Source organism: Lonchura striata, chromosome 1, assembly GCF_050655825.1.
Source record: "Lonchura striata isolate lonStrDom1 chromosome 1, ASM5065582v1, whole genome shotgun sequence".
Lineage (NCBI taxonomy): Eukaryota > Metazoa > Chordata > Aves > Passeriformes > Estrildidae > Lonchura > Lonchura striata.
Genome location: NC_140703.1, coordinates 55,867,575 through 55,886,002, shown reverse-complemented (window position 1 = coordinate 55,886,002; position 18,428 = coordinate 55,867,575).

Here is an 18,428-nt window from a genome sequence, read left to right as displayed (position 1 = left end):
TCATGGTACAAGGATTTGTCTCTTATATTATAAATAGTCTATTCTGTTCTATTATATCCTAAATTTATTATAATATAGATATCATATTATAATTTCTATGTAGTACTTAGATAAACACATATAAACAGTATATATATGATATGGATAATAAAACTTTATATATGAAACAAATCTTGCACTGGCATAAAGCCAGTTTATTCGGCAGGGAATGCATTTGGATGCTGACCTTTAAAATCATTAGGCTAATAGAGATTCTCATATTTACCGAATATAGAAAAATAGTGCTGTGATTTGTACTTTGGGAATAACTAAATCTCCTTCTGTTAAAGGCTTGTTGAGTATATGAGGTTTTATTTTTATCTCTTGCTAGCTGAGGTCATTTCTGCAACCTGATGACAATGTTTTTACCAATACCATCTGAAACAAATTGAGGTCAGTGTACATTTTCTCATTGCCCTGCTCTCAGATTTCTTCCATGAACTGGAGAAGGTTTCAATTTACTGAAGCACTGAAGTAGGTAAGATCCAATCAAAGTAAAAGCAGAATCAATAAATACTAACCTCAGATGGCTAAATAGTAGCGACATCAGACAGGGGGAAAAGTTGCTTGCAGGTTCAAAATACTGTTGTTCTCTATGAAGCTATTTTTTTTATATTGCTTGTTTACTGAGATGTATTTAACATGTTTGAAAAACAACAAGATGGATTTTCTATCTAGGCTGGGAATGCACTCATATGTTTTTGCAAACGCTCAGAAAATATAGACAATCCATGGAAGACAGCTGGATGCCAATCCAAATTCTGCTCATTTCTTTAGTATATTTCCCACTTCTTTATCTCCTAACATTTAGTGGTTATTTTAAATAAATTATACATTTTTAAACACAGTGACCAATAAAATATACATAAAATATTCACAAAATAAGTTATGTATTGAGCTGGCAGCACAAATTTGATAAAAAAATTAGTTTGAACTTTAAAGGATTAAATTATCTCTGCTATTGTGTTTTTTCAGTATGTAAATATTAAAAAAAAATATTGTTTTAATGTCAGCAGTATCATATGGAAAATATGTTTTAAGAAGAAAAGGTGCCATCTGTAGTTTTAGAATAGTTATAGGTTTATATATACTTTTAAGTTTGCTTTTAAAACAAACACAATTATATTTTTTTGCTGAATATCAGTTAAACTGTACTATACTCAGTGTAGCTCTGTTGTGTCAGCACTCAAACTCTTTTCTCACTCATCAGAAATTTTTATAAATCAGCATTATCTGTGAAATCCCTGTTCTATCTTCATGAATTTACTTTTTTTTCAAAGGTTGTATTGGGTTTTATGGCCAGATTTTGTTTTCAGGGGGCTCCAGGGGAGGCTTCTGTGAGAGGTTAGTAGAAGCTTCCACCATGTCCAGCAGAGGCAATGCCATCCAGCTCCAAGATAGACATGCTGCTGACCTATCAGGAATGATGGTAATGCCTCTGTCGTAATATATTTAAGAAGAGAAAAAAAGGTTATTGTATAGTTGTAATTAGAGCCAGAGAAGAGACGGGGAAGAACACAAGAGCAATTCTGCAGACACCAAGGTCAGTGGAGGAGGGGGGCGAGGAGACTCCAGGCACTGGAGCTGAGATTCCCCGGTAGCTCACGGTAAGGACCATGATGAGGCAGCTGTGCCCCTGTGGCCCACGGAGAAACACAGGGGTGCAGAGAGCCACCCGAAGCTTACGGAGGGGACACATGAGAGGAGGTTGTGAGCTTCCTGTGCTGGAGCAAACTCCTGGCAGGGACCTGTAGACCTGTGGAGAGAAGATCCCATGATGGAAGAGGTTTTCTGCTAGGACCTGTGGCCCTGTGGGGGAGCCATACTGGCACAGCCTGTTCTTGAGAGACTGCACCCTGTGGAAGAGTGACTCACATTGCAGTATTTTGGGAGAGACTATTGCTCGTAGGATGGACTCAGGTTGGAGAAGTTAATGGAAAACTGTCTCACATGGCAGAGACCCCACACTGGTGAAGAGGGAAGATTTTTCTCCCCAAGAAGCAGCAGAAACAAATTGTGATGAACTGACAATAACCCCCATTCCCTGTCTTCCTGCACCCCTACAGGGAGGAGGCAGAGCTGGAAAGGAGGGAGGGATAGGGGGCAGGTATTTTTAAGGTCTTATTCTAATTCTCATTCTCCTGCTCCAAATTTTTTAGCAATATATTTTATTAATAGTTCTAATTCAAATCTGTATTGCCCATGATAGTATTTGGTGATATACATTAGACGTCCATATCTCATCAATGACATTGAAATATTGATCCATGAAGATCTGCAATAGAAGTAAAGGAGTGAAAATTTACTTTCCTTTTCTTCTTGATATCTAGACAAATTATGAAAGTATGCACTATTTATATCTTATAATGTAATTAAGGTATATATCTTAATAAATTTGGCATATTTCATAGCTCAATACATTTGAATTTTTTTCCAATTCTTTATTAATGTACAATAAAAAAGTCATGCAAGTAGTAGGCTGGATGTTATTGTAAAAGGTCACTCAGTTCTCCTTTAATAAAGAAGGATGAAACATGACTATAAATATAGTCACAGATAAATATCTATTCAGTTCTTCAATATGCAGTCTATAATCACAGTTCACTTCTTTTATTATAAAGAAAAATTCTCTTTTTATTTAACATAAACCTCTTATTTTGCAAACAGAATGAGTACATCTGGTTTTTATTCTTTTCACGGCAGTCTTTTTTGTCTGTTAAATAAAACAAAACCATTGTCTTTGACCTTTACTCCTTAGCTGTGTTTCAACTTTTCATGCTATTTTTGCTTGCTGTCTTCTACTTTGACTATAAATTTCTTTCTGAGTGGGTTGAGATAAGACTGAAAATTAGGACAGAAAAATCATATTGCTTCCTAGATGAAATTTTCCTTTTTTGTTCAGAAAATAATTTTTCCCCATCACCAATGGTTAATATAGGGACTTCTGCGAACATCCATCTTTTCAGCAGTAATGTCTCTTAATTGTAGTCTGTAAATTTTAAGTGAATTTTACAAAACTGAACTGTAACACTGTACTACTGCTATGCACTGTTATTCTTGCTGATTTCAACGCATCTTTATTTTGCAGACTTTAAAGTACAATCATCTAATCTATTTGAAACCAATCTAATTTGATTTAGTCAGATTTGTTAATGTTATCAGCCAATTTTATAATATGCTCTGTATTCTACTGGTTAACTCAATAAAAGTATTAAACAAAACTGTGACCAGACCAGAAAACTCACATACTAACCAAAAAGTTGGCATCTATTCATTCAGTGATATTTTCAATCAGTTTTTTATCCATCCCTGAAAATTTAATCTCATTATAATTCTCTGCTTTAATTTTAAGAATGTCATCTTAGACACTTCCCAAACTTTTTAAAATAAGTACATAATTATCTCACTGTTTCAATGTTACATGCTAGGCTAGTGATTATATCAAATAATATTTTATAATTATATCCTAATTTGTTAATGAGATCCAAACTCTGTATCATTACATACTAAAAATCAATTATTGATATAAAAACACTTTAGGTAAAGACACAGTAATAATTCTTGGTTCATCCTATGTGCCTTTGTCTTATCAGGGGCAGTTAAATATTGATACCTTCCAGCAGCAAAATGAAGGCTTAATTTTGCAAGCAAAGACCAGGCAGATAGCTTAGTGATCCACATTCACATTCATTTGCTTGCTAAATTTTTACCTTTTTTTCCCTTCTTTAAGATATTAATTTCTTTTCTTTCTTTAAGTTATTAACAGTTAGTGTTTTAGGGTTGTTTTTTTTTTTTTTTTTCCCAAAGCCATTTCAGCTGCTTACGTATTCAGGGGTGTGCAATAAGAACTCAATGTGTTTCTGGCTTGATTTCAGCTGCATGGTTTCTGTATTCAAGGTTAAAAGGGACTGTCACATTATCTGCTTATATGACATTAAACATACAACAGGAATACTACATTCCATTCCATAAGCATAGGGACTTAACATAAACTTGGGATCCTCTTATTTATTGTGAGTTTGTGGGCCCCATGTCGGGCAACTCTCTGAGGATTCCCCTGGCAGGGGGAAACCCTCCTGAGGCAGTTCTTTGTCAGGAAAAGCAGACACACAGGACTTTTTTGGTCTTCAGGTTCTTGTTTTATTGTTATCTTATGACTTCAGCACACTGTCTGCACCCAGACCTTGCATGTGTGAAAACAGCACAAAAATGGCCAAGAAACTCATGCAAGGTCTTTTTAAGTCTAATCAAAAACTAAACTACCCAATTAAGAAGTGACACCTAGATTATTTCCCTTTATAACCCAATAACTGACCCCTAAAGACCATCAATGAGGATTTTTCTACCTAATTACAAGATACCACCCAAACCCAAGAAGAAGGAAAAAGAAGAAAGAAAGGAACTTAAGACAACAGCCTGCACCCTCCATCTTGTACCTATCTACAGTATGTTAAAAATCCTAAAATTTAAATTTCTCACCCATGTGACATACTAAACTACTCTCTACAATATCTACAATCTATTTCACATTTTTGTGGTCTCTAGTTTACTTTGAGGCTTAGGAGGCCTTCTCCATGAATGAGGGTCAAACTCAGTGTTTTCCTGGGAGTCAGAGCACCCCAGGGCAGACAAGGGGATATTCCCCCTGCCTTGAGTTCGCACAATTTATATATGTCATATCTGGTATAAAAGACAATTTAAAAAGAGTTGTTAAAATCAAAATCATAGAATCACATTCCCAACTGCATTTATAAATATAAAAGATATGATGTAGTCCCAGATCAGAAATGTTATTTGCTGTTACTGACAAACATTATTTCCTCTTTAAAAAAATGAAAACTATGGTGTCCTCAGTGTTCAAAAAGTCTAGATAAAATTTCAGTCCAAAAGAAAAAAATATTATTATAATAATCTCAGGTATAAAAACACTATGACTAAATGGACTATGGGTTTTGTTGTTTTGTAAGGGTTTTAAATAGATTTCCTTGACAGCAGTTAGTTTAAATTTTCTAAAGGCTAAAATATTTTCAGATAATGAAATATGATGTGGAAATAAAGTAGACAATATTCAGGCAAGTTGTGCTCTGTTTCAAGCAGGGATGGGCAGGGAGGTAAGATTTTGCAAGCATATATATATATATATATATATATATATATATATATATCTGCACTCATAAAGCCATTAGTGTTCCATTCTGTTTGCTGCAATTGTACTACAGAATGTGCAGCAAGTGTGGCATGACAAGAATACCTGAGGGCATAATCACTGTTATATCCAGGGTTTCTTTTCAGTGAGAAGGATTGCATCTGAGCTGCAAAATTGGTAAGTGAGAGAAGGCTTTGTGGAATGTAAACAATCAAACATAAAGCCAGTCAAAGGGCATTATTGGGAAGATGGGTATGCTTGAACAAGACTTAGTACTACTTACTTTTTGTCGCTGAGCAATTCATCAAGCATGAGAATTTTTTTTCTTTACAATAGAACCATAAATGAACAGTCATGAAAAGAAGGAGATGATGCACTGTAGTTGAGATATCAGCTAAGGCTTTTTGCTGTTGCATTAATTTTTTTTACAGAATTTTGTATTAAAAATTCACCCCTGGATTAAATCCTTGAAGCAGTGGCATCTTATTATAGTATAATTAAAAGCAATCAGTTAACTTCTGCATGATTGATGTCATATATTTGCTCTGCCATATCTCAGTGGCAAATGTAATGTCTATATAAATTTCTAATCTGAAAAAAGAAAATTCTAAAACATAAAAACAGAACTTGCAAGGATTGCAGATGTATAGTACTTACAGCATCTTGTTACATACTCATATATGTGAATTTAATCTTCTAGATTTGGGCCAAAACTTTATCTACTATAGATACAGTTATCTATAGGTAAAAAAAAAAGACTGAAAAAACCTCCAAATGTAATTGTAATGACAATAGTATTGCACTCCCTTGTGTTGCTGGCTCTACATTCTGCTGTGCACTGACTTTGACAACCCAGGGATTGCCCCTGAATTCCTTCTCCTGAATTCCTTCTCCTGAATTCCTTCTCCTCCAAGACACAAACTTATTTTTAAATTGTAAATCCAAGGAGCACTGAAATTCCCATCTGCTAATGTGGCTCTTTTTCCAAGTAGTTATCTTAGTGATTTAACCTTACTCCTAGCTGAAAAACAAGTTACTTCAGTTTATCTACCACGAGCCACTTCTGCCTAAGGAAATTAGTAGCTCTTGCTTCCCTAAGAGGAAATCTTAGAAGTTTATTCTTCATGATCTTCTTCATGTCTGGACAATCACTAACCAGGACCTGAGGAAGAGACCTGAATTTGTGTCAGGAGAGATTTAGGCTGGATATTAAGAAAAGGTTCTTCAACCAGAAGGTGGTTGGGCACTGGAACAAGCTCCCCAAGTGGACCACCAAGCCTGGCAGAGTTCAAGAAGATGTTAGAGAATGTGCTCAGACAGATGTTGTGATTTTTGGTGTGGTCCTGTACAGTGCCAGGAGTCAGCGTCAATGATCCTTGTCAGTCCCTTCCACCTCAGGAAATTCTATGATTCTTCATCTTAGTATTAGATACATTCAAAGACTGTCCCAGCCATTCATTACACTGCATTCCTTGAAGTCAGCTGTTGAAAAACTATTCTACAGGTAACTGTGTTTTCTCTAAGTTATATAGGGAACTTATCCATTCATCATTTTTAGAACATAAGTGTGTCCGCACTGTATCAGATCAGATTTTTTTTTTTCTCCTAAAATGGCCCTAAACAGATACCTAAGGAATGCTCAGAACAGAGCAAGCATATGATATTTCTTCCTAACACTTTCCCATTGTCTTCTTAATACAACCCAGCAGGCACTTAGCTTTCATTGTTGCAGAAGCACACTGCTGACTTCTGTTTAACTTGTCTTAAAAAAATGATTTGTCTCTTTTCTGTTTTGGCAGTCAGCTTCCAGCTTGTACTGTTGAACGATGTTACTTTGTCCAATGTACAGGGCTATTGAAATAGAAGTTATTTTTGTCCGCCATTCTTCTAGTCAGTTGAAAACCTTTTCAGTGGCAGACAGTCCTTCAATGTAAAAGCTGTCCTCCATCCATGGACATGCTGAAAGTGTATTTTCCCTCATCATGCAGACCACTAATGAGGATATTGAACAATATTGACCTTAGTATCAACTCTGAGGAGTAACTCAGGCTGACATATAATATCTGGCTAAAGCTGGGTTGTGAAGTGCTGACAATTGTTCTTTCAGCACAGCAATTTAGTCAATTTTTCACCCAGCTTGTCATTCCATGTATCCAGACCATTTTTTCCCAATACAGCTACAAGAAGTTGTGCTATGGGATACCATGTAAAAGATCTTGGTAACATTAGTGCAGTCACTTCTCTTCCCTTGTCTGTGGGCTTCCCTGGACTGAGGTGAGCAGGGTGACCTGCTGCTGGCTAGTCAACAGGTGCCCAGATAGAGTAATGAAGCTCCGCCAGTGATGAGAGAACTCTCGAGCTGTCAAGACTGAGGATGAAGGAGCAGGGACAGGAGCAGGGAGACAACCTCGTGTAGAGGGGAAGGCTCTGAGGGCAACTGGGGAAAGAGGGGCCAGGGTATTTAACTGGGGAAGGATAGGTACCGTCAAGGTACAAGCTGCCCAATGAGGGAAAGGTTCAGGGGAGGAGCAGGGATGGGGTGACATGAACAGGACCAATGAGGGAGAAGGGAAGGAGTGGTTTTCTGAGAAAACCAATGGGGCTATTGAGAACTGAGAACTTTCTGGAACTGGGGAGACTGCAACAAATGATGGACATATACTTATTTACATGAAAAAGCAGTGAATTCTGGGAAAATGCTTGCCTTAAATAAATGAAGTCTCCCAGGGCACCCCCAAACTGCTTTCCCAAACCTGCCACACTTGTCAACCAAGCTGATCGTCCTATTAGAGAAGGAAGTAATTTTGGTGAGGCATCAGTCCACCCTATCAATGGCTGTTTTCAGTTATCCTCGTCTTTCACATGCCTGTATGTGGTTTCCAATCTTCAGCTGAGTAAGGTCTGCACCTCCCTGAATCTCTCTTTCTTGCGCATCTTGAAGGTGAGTGTGACCTTTGCTTTATTTTTGAGTCACTTGAAACCTTGCCTGACTGTCTCAGTCTTTCAAAGACAATGAAAGATGGATGGTTTTGATGAGTTTGCATCATTATCAGTCAGTTCTCCAGTTGTTTGAATGCTCTCATTCTTGTGTTACTAATATAAGCAAAATTTTTAAGGAACTAATCCAATGTTAGAATTTACTACAGAAATTCTCAAAGACAGAACATATCTAGATTTTGACACAGAATTATTTCCTTGTTTGTTTTTCTCCTAGAATCTAGTTTCATAAAAGCCTACTAATGTTATGATCCACATTTAATATCACTTTCTTAAACAAGTATTTCAGAAGAAATAAAAACAGAAGGAAAATATTTCTTTCTTATCTTTCTGACTTCAAAGATGAAGTCAACTTTCTTATAAGTCAAAGCAAATCTTAAACAGTAATATTCCATTTATGCTCTCTTTGTATTTGTTTAAAGAAAAAAAGTAAGCACAGGATTATGCTTTGCCTTTTGCTTTTTACATGTTGTAGCTTCTCAGAAGAAATAAAATATTCTTTAAACAAATATGTGCTAAAGACAAATTGCACACAAAAAAATCTAAAACATTTAGTTGCATTTCTGGTTTTACAATACAGAAGAGAATAAGACAAGCTCTTGGGAATTCTTGAAAGGAATAATTTAATTCTTACATGGGAAACAAGACAGTAAAATATTTAAGGAATTGAATAGTGCAGGAGTAAATATTGTACCAACTTTTCATAAGCAATTAGTCACTCTCAGCACATATATAAGTATTGTTATACATAATAATTTATATATATATATATATATATATATATATATATATATATGTATACATAGGAAAATCCTCTGTATAAAATCTATTCACACTTTTCCTATGTTTGAAATATCCTGCTTTCAGATAATCCTGAAAATTAAAAAGCCCATGAACTAATGAATTCCTCTGTCTGACGTGGAGATGTACCCAAGAAGTGAACATATCTTCTAAGATAAAAAAGTAATTAAGTTGACAATCTATGACAATAATGAAAATATTGTCTTTACATAAATAGGTACATTGAGGGAACAAAAAAAGTATGATTTCACAGCTGTCTTAAACTAATCTGTGCACTTCTGTTGAAAAGGAAGGTCCCAGCACACTCTTTATACCTCTTCCTTTTGCCCATGCATCAACTTTGCCATAGCTTCTGTAATGCTGTCTGTAGAAGTATTTTAGACAAACCTAATGGTCTGATCATATTTATGAGTTAGAGAGTTAAAAAATTGTTGTGGTGCAAGTATTTAGAAGCGTGACAATTTAAGGCAGTTTGAAACTAAAATCTAAACCAATTAAATAAACAATTTATTAAATTTAGGTTTTTTAAAAAAAGTTTTGGTTTCAATTGTACATTTTGGCACATTGTTACTCATTATCACCACATGCTTAAGGCTGCTCCCCCTTACTACCTAAGGCCTATTATAGTTGTGAATTTACAGGGAACTCAAATCATACAGTTATCACTGATGACTGTGGTGCTTGGTGGCTCCATGTAACCAGTATCAGAGTGCTTGGAGTAAGAACTCTGGGCAAAATAAATAGGCTTCATTGAATTGAGTTTGACTTCCTTCTTTGCTGTTTTTCTTCACTTATGCCTAACAGGTTGCTCATGTCCCCCCTCTAATAAGTAAGGTGCCTCATCTGCTACTGATCCAGCTTATTTTTCTGTTTCCAGTTATGTCTCTTGTATATGCAGAAGGATGCATTACCTGTTTGATGTTCTACTTCCCGTGTCATTTTTTTCTTCTATCACTTGGATGCCTCATGGTGCAGCAAATCCAGTCTTTCTTTATCCCTTGAACTGTCACATTGCTCAAACATTTATTTAAAATAATTTCTGTCTGGTTTTGCCATCACAATGTTACAAAGTATTTATATACAATGGCAAGTTACACTATTTCAGCATTTGGGTTCAATTTGCAATATTATATGCTGATTATTGTGTTCTTAGTTTATAGTTATCACAGAATTCTCTTTAGCTACATAAAAAAAAGAAAAAGAGAAATTGTCAGTACATAAAAATTTTACTCTATTTCCCAACTATGTTTCTAAGTGAAAAATGTGTGCCACAATTGATTTTATTTTTATTTTTGCCAAAGATTTATGTATTTGTTTGATGGTCACTTTACAACATGATAAAGTAAATGCAATAAAATTAAATTTTTAAACTTCTTCAGTTGGATTTGTTTTTAAATTAGTAGGAAATGTTTAGCTTATGAAGTATGCTCTTTCTTGTGCCAGTAAAAAATTTAAAAGCCAAGGAATTTAAGAAATGAGACTTAGGTCACTCAGTAGCTTGACTGAAAATTTAGTTGGGAATTGGCTCTTAATTTACAATTCTCAGCTGTTGCATCATGATTATAACCACTGTCTCAATAATCCCATTTCTACCATAATGTAATAATTTTCAAGTCTTCCGTGTTCTTATTCTAACAAATTTGCAGTCTATTTCTGTTTCTGTTCTATCATTTTTGTTTTGATTCTTTCCAGTGTATTTCAGAATTCTATCCACATTAGCTTTATATGCACCTCAAGTGTAATTATTAATAATTTAATTTAATTTAATTAAGATAATTTAGCAGAATTAAAAATAATTTCTGCTAAATTATTTTTACAATGTATGCAGAGAACATTAATATGATTTAGTCTATAGTGTACACATGTATTAATACAGGCTTTCTTACACTACAATATTTTCCCTTATTTTAATATATTAAAATTTACTAATATCTAGTCTTAGCAAGGTAACATTCTACACTTCCTAGTAACTGTTCTCAGAAAGAAATTATTACTCAAATTAATTGTCATTTATCCTCTTTCTTTAGGTAAATTTCCTGAGTAGTTAACTTACAGTTGCATAAACTTAAAGCATTATCTTTTAATTTTTTTATATAGCCATGGCAGAATATTTTTGGTTTGCATTTTGAATTACAGTCACACCACAGAACTAGTTCTGTTTGGTCATTTGGGCATAGTTGAAATCTGCTGATTTCAGTTACCTGCCCTGAAAAATACTGTGAATCTCTAGAGAATGTACTATTGCTTGCTTGTGAAAACCAAACAAAACAACAATTTCTTATTTCTTATCTAGTTTTTTTTAACTGATTGCACTCAGGTGGTTTTTATCATATATTTAATTGAAAGACTGCTTTGAATTTCTTTGCTAATAATTTTGACTGTTCTCACTCATCTTTGGCACTATTTGCACTCAAATGGGTTGGCAATTGTTTTTGCTGTCACTAGAGCAAAAATATTTGTGTGCATTTAGACTGGAATGATAATTTTAAAAACATTTTTTATGAATAAGCATGATGGAAGTTTAGAGCAATAAATACTTATTTCTAGGCTGATCTTGATTTTATGGATGGTTATGAGCTTATTCAGTATTATTTTTCTAATTTTGCCATGACACGGTATCAAAACAATAAATCACCTACTATGTCATCCACAAGTTTTGTCCATAAACAGAAAAAAGCATAAAACCCACCACAACAAAAAAAAAGTAGTAAAAGCTTCCCCTTGCAGGCATCATTGTCTGTGGTCAGGTACCTGAATATATTAACATTCTGCCACTGGTTTCTCTCTCTGTGTGAAATGCCTGTCAAATGAGTAGAGGGACAGTTAGTTATGGGCTCTTAACCAGCTGGAAGTTGATTTCATTTTAATGTCTGTATAGAATGGTAAAAACAGTCCTTGTCTTTCTCTATCATGTCTATTCAGTTTAGATTGATTTGTATTTTCTCAGGCTTTCCATAATTTTGGTTTTTCTAAGACAGAAAACCCATCTTTTTGTGACAAAGTAGAGATACAGTTGCCCCAAAGTCACCTGCATATGCAAGTATAAAACATAATTAGCCATCAAACAGGAAAAAGAAAAGTGTTTAATTGGATGACTCCTTTAACACTTTACTTCCTGAGACTCTCATAGAAAACATACCATGAATACGTGTAAACCATGGCTGATGCAAAGAAATAATATAGATAGTAAGAGATGCTGGACCACTTTGTTTTAATTGCCAGGAAAGGAGATTGAATTATACTTAATGTCCTTGGAAAGGACGTGTAATATTTCTACATATAATACAGAAATGAGATTCAAACATAAGTTAAAACATGTAAGGTTTGTCAATTAAAATAAAACTGGCTTTATATATTGTTAATTTTGAAAGAATTCTGGGTGAATTAAACAATGCTGAGAAAAAAATCTTCTAAACAAAAAGATAGAAGAAAAGCAGAATTTTCTGTTGGTTATATGCTGGTGGACTTATTTACGAGCAACTTTTTCCAAAATGGACAAAATAGTCAAATGTCAATTTTATGTTTGAGGTATCAGTAAAATACTGACAGAGATTTATAATTTTGAAAGTTATATGTAAGAGCAAATATTAAAATTTTTAGAGCATATTGTTCCTATCTTTTTACTTTGATTGTCATAGGGAAATATTTCTTTGTCTTTTTAACTTTACTGATTTTCTTTTGCACAAGAGCATATCTTCTGTTCTTGACATCAATAATATTTTTTACAATATCCAGTTACCTTTCTTTATATTGGTTCTATTCCCTGGAAAATACTCAGTATCTCATGTTGCTTTATCAACCATGCATATAATGACAATAAATGCTTTATCCCAACAGGATTTTAATTGTGTTTTCATTAAATCAGTTGGATCAGTAAGAAAACATGCATTCTTACAGCATTTCTGTTTTGATGACCAGTGTGTCTTGAACACAAGACACAAGTTAAGTGTATTTTCTACCAAATTTATTGCATTTTTATAAAACAGGTGTGTCAAGAAAAAACTGCTCTTCAGACGAGGTATTAAGAAGCATTCAAATATGAGACGTAGAATTATTGCTGAGCTAAAGATGTTTATGTCGGATAAGAAGCAAATAAAACACAGTCTCAAAGTTTAAAGTATCCAGCACAGCTGAAATTCATTTTTAAAAAGAAAGTTACCCGTAAGTAGATGTAAATTTAAATTTATGTTTGTTATGTAAGAATTTTCAGTCAGATTGAAATTTTGATGCTTGGTAGAAAATAAATTGGAATAGAAATAGAAAATATGAAAACACCAGATGCCAATTTCACCTGAAATACCTAGAATAAGAAGGAAAACAGAAGTATATATTGACATGGAAAAAACCCAACACAAACCCCACAAATATACAGGTTCATTTTTAAACTGCTAAGTACAATTTCCTTTTGAATAAACTATTTGACAATCTTTTATAAATTGCTGACATACTGGGTAATAGATACCTTTTCAACAGTATGAGCTACTTCTTGAAGTCCTCTACTGTAATTTCTTGGATTCATGAAGGGACGGTGAATATAGTAAATAATACCTGATTAAGAGCCAAGTTGCTTGAATTTTGGAGGATCAAGATTTTTCACTCCCTAGTCTATCTTATGTATCAGTCTCTGTGGAGTAAGGGATGTCTGGTAGCTCTTGCTATTTAGGATTTATATTGAAATTTAGGATATAGCTTAAATCCTCTTGTTTCTCCAGTCTAACAACATCACTAAAAGAGTCATAATACTTCACAGTATATAAGGACTATTGCCTCTGAGATTATGAAGAATTTTCTTTTGGTAAATTTCTCAGTTTCTCAACTGGATTACCATTTATTTTTTAAGCCTCCCACAGGGACAACATACTAGTCATAACGGACTATCATTCAGATCTGCTACACTGCACTATAAAGCTCCTGAAACCTGGGACACAGCCATAGTGCCTCTGGTGGGCAAGAATTAAAGGCCTTTTCAGAGCCTACTAAAGCTACTCTTTGATCAGTATGAGGAACTGCTGCTTGAATAATATAAATTTGTTTTGCTCTGCTGCTCAGATCCTAAGCAGGTTACCTCTGCAACACTTGCCACCTTTGTAAGCCATGTCTACGAATGCAAATAAACCATGCAGAGCACAGTAGAGGTCAGGAAACAGCTAATTTCCACCTTTTATTTATCATGCTGGAACACGTGGAAAGTAGAGAAGCAATCACTAGAATTTAATAATAGAACCCAGATTAGCCATTACTTCAGCATTTAGGAGATAGTGTACAGAGAGGACAGGACAGAAATATATTGTCCTCTGCCATCTCATGTAGTCAGGGTGCTTAGTTAAGGCCCTATACAAAGATGAAAAAACCATAAATATAGCTATATATTCATAACAAGGTAAAAAAATATTCAGTTTATAGAAAAGAGCTGGAGGTTAAACTACCATGGACAGAGTTATAGCAAAAAACTCCTCTCTCCCATTATCCCAAGTTTCCCTCTAGTAAAGCAGTGAAATCAGTTGTGGGGCCCTGATTTCTTAGGGCAATGATCCCCAGTGCAGGTTAAAGATTGGAAACTCTTATCTCACATGAACTCCTATTATTCATAATGGGTCAGATGCTAGACAGGATTACCTAAGGTATAGTATACTTTATCCATGCTTCTTTTCTACTCATTTTTGCACACTATGTAACTACAGGTATCACTGCAGCCAGCTCTCCTAATTTGAAGACATGGTATTTTTTTTTTTTAATAACTTTAGCTCACAGGGTATACAAAAGTATTTCTGATATAACAGTACATGTGCTGAATAAATCCAAAATCAGACATCATCAGACATCTAGAAGGCAGCTGTATTCAAAATTGGCTGTAAAACTTCTCAAGCCATTAAAGTTCTGAACTTCAATGTGTAACATGGGACTCCATCAGAATTTCTAAAATACTGAAATATTCTAAATTACCTTTATAAAATTCAACAGCTAGATCAACAAAGGTGAAATATAATAAGTAGAGTATTAACCAGTACTTACTTTTATATATGAAACTGTCAAATTAATGAAGGGAAACATGACAATACATGCATTCCTGGGGTATGATGAGAAGAAGAAAGCAAGATTTAAATGAAACCACACTCAATTATTTGAGATTAATAAGTATACCTTATATTGGCTACTATTAAGGTGGGAAAAAAGGGAATTTGGAAATGGCATTATGAATTGTGTCTTAGTATCTTAGTATTACACTCCAGTATTGCTCTTTGAAATCTACTTAGGTCATAGATAAAACAGTAAATATTATTCCCAGTAAATTTTTGCAACAATCCTCACAGTAAAACTACTAAGGTTTACTCAGCTTGGGATGCACAGTGATTCTGACTTCCAGGTTTTCTTGGGAAGGTATGCAATACTTGAATCCATCCAACAACAGGGCTAGCAATTTCCCTTTTCAATTAGTGTGCTATATTTTTTTTAACGTAGAGATAAACACAAAAGGTGATATAACAAATTTTCTTATGAATTATGTTTAATAAAACCTCCATCTTTAAGAGGTTTTATTGCTCTTTCATTAATAACTTTTCTGTCTTAGCATTTTTGGAACAAGAGGACTTTTTATTGCATGAAACTGTAGGTGTGAGTTGAATATCCTAGGGCATGGTATGAGAATATGTAGGTTTTTGAAGGTTATGAGTCCTCAGGGATAGTTCTGGAAGACAATATAAAATGGAGGAAACTAAATCTGGTGCAGTTTCATCTATAACACTTTTTTTTTGGAAGTAGCTTTAGGAGTAAATACCAGAAAAATTCCCAGAAACTGCCCTGGCAAGAACTAAATTGTATTGCTCAAAAGAGAATCGGGGGTAAAGCTAATGAAATTATAGGAAACTACTCTGTTTTTGAAGTACACTCACTTCCTGACAGCCCCTAATTTCCAAATAAACTGTGATTGAACAAAAAGGGAAAAGTAAAAAATATTGTCTGAAGTACAAAAGGCAAAGAAGAAAGGGAACTAAATCAGTCTGGATGGGCACCAAATATTCATCAGCATGAGGAAACCAGACTCTGTGGGTGTGGAAGAAGAGAGAAGCAAAGTGAAACTAGACTGGACTTGAAGGACATAATTGTAGCTAAAAGCACAACAGTGAAAAAGAATATCAGGTTTGATTTAAATGGGGAAACAACTTCACATGAAAAAATTAGTTGAAACAGCAGAAAGAATGATGTAAGTTTCAGTAGTTTATGGAGTAAGGGGTCATGTTGCTGTCTGGAGCAGGACTGATGAATCTACCTAAGGCAAGAGACACTGACGTTGGATGAAAAAACACTTCTTGAAAACAAATTACCATTAAAATCAGAATATCTATTTGGTGGCATAAGAAGTACATCTCCTGTGCTCCAGCCTTTAAAATGTCAAAGCAGAGGTGACAGCCTTAACTCCTGGTCCCTGAATGACTAAACACTGATTTTGTTTCTGTCCCTCTGCCTCCATTTTCCTTTCTTTCTCTGTTTCAGATCATCCCTCAGAAAAGTAATATCTAGTATAAAATAGTGACAATCACTTGGCTGCAATTTAAATGAAACAGTGAGTTACACTTGTTATTACAGTTTTCTAATTGAAGTTTTAAATTGTGAAGATTCCTCTGTCCTTCATTGTTGTTAAAAGCATGATAATGAACAATCAGAGTCTTTAGAATTAGTAAGTTAAGGGGATTTCACTTTTAAAGTAATAAGAATATTAATACTTGAGATTCTGGCAGAAGTAATCAGTATATAAGTAAATTCCTTGACCCAGTAGATAGGCACTTACACCTGAGTATATCATATACCCTGTATTTTAGAAAATGAGCTTTAGTTCAATTTAAAATAATTTTGAAAGCAGGAGTGGATTTTTTTTTTTTAAATCTGGCTTGTACATTAGCATAAGATCAAAAAAGATACAAGGAAGGCACTCTATATTTTTATGTGGTAGCCTGATTTTTTCTGAAGAAAAATGATAATCTTAAAAATAACAGAGGCACAATGCCTTTATACTTTGCAAAAACTCAAAAAAAGAGAGAGCATTTTGACTGTCTGCTAAAAAATGTGAAATACATTATAAAATAGAGAAAAGATGAAATATTAATGCTTTGTTGCCTTTTTGTCAAAACATCCTATTATGTCTTGCTTCTGAATTCTGCAGAGAAAATGTGATGCATTCCTGTTCTTTTTCCTCAAGTATAGGCTTAAAGCTACATACAATAAATTTAACAAAAAAAAAAAAAAAAACAACAAAGATAAAGAAATGCATTCTCTTTTATATATTTTAAATATATAGTGGCATGCAATGTAGGGTAAGATGCTAGAATTATAAAATATCTGGCAAAAATGTGGAATTTTTGAAGAAGAATTCACAGACACATGTAAAAAAAATGTGCCATATACCATGCAATATAACTAGACCTATAACTAGACAGTAAAAAACTAAGCATAATCCGGATTCAGTAAGGATAATGAACAGAAAAAACAGTATGAAGCTATTGATATATTGACTTTTTCTGGTAACAAACAGACACAATTCCTTTATGTTTCAGATTGCTCTTTAATCATTCAATGGTATTGGCTATAGGTAACCCCTAATTCACATGAGAGAGAGGAAGTAAGGGTCCAGAGCAGTGGAAATAAATGATGAAAATATTCTCTTCTGCCTAACATTGAAACTGAATTCTTTAACTGTAAAAGCAATTGGGTTTCTAAGCTATGCATCTGCACCTAGAAGTTATGGCACAGGATAAATGGGACACACATATCTTTCTGAATAGGCTGTTTAAAGTCACTGCAGATACACTGCAACATCTCAGGTGTCATTAGGCATCTATGACTGGGAATTTGAATGAAGCCTTTCCTCTTTATGGTGCATCCTAGTACATTAATCATGTGCACGACAAGTAGACATCGATGTAGAGAAATCTACTTAGAGAAAGACTCATCCGTTTTAGTACTAGCCTAAATTCTACAGCTGGTATCATAACTTCTAGGAACTGTTATTTTTTTAGACTCTGCTTCAGGTCTTGATTTGGCCCTGTATTTAAGCTGAAATTTAGGTGTAGATTTTAGGTGATTATCGCAGCATGCATAGAGAAAAAAAGTAAGTTTGCCAAAAATCTTTTTATTGGCCCAAGAATATCAATGTAGGAGAAAGTGAGCAAATGAATGTCCATATTTGTCCAGTTTCTGCCACAGTAATTCTCTGTCTGTCGCTGAAATTCAGTGACTAATGGCAGCAAATCAGCTTAGAAGGTTTCTTTTCCTAGGGTGGTCAGTGTAGTACATTATAAAAATATATGAAATGTATAAACAGATGAGCCACATGTTTTCTTTCTGCTAACTTTTCAAGTATTTTTATCTACAGACTAAAATATTTCTCCCCTAAATACACTTACAAAATACATCATGACACAGAAAGTTGCCTATAGATTTCAGACAATAC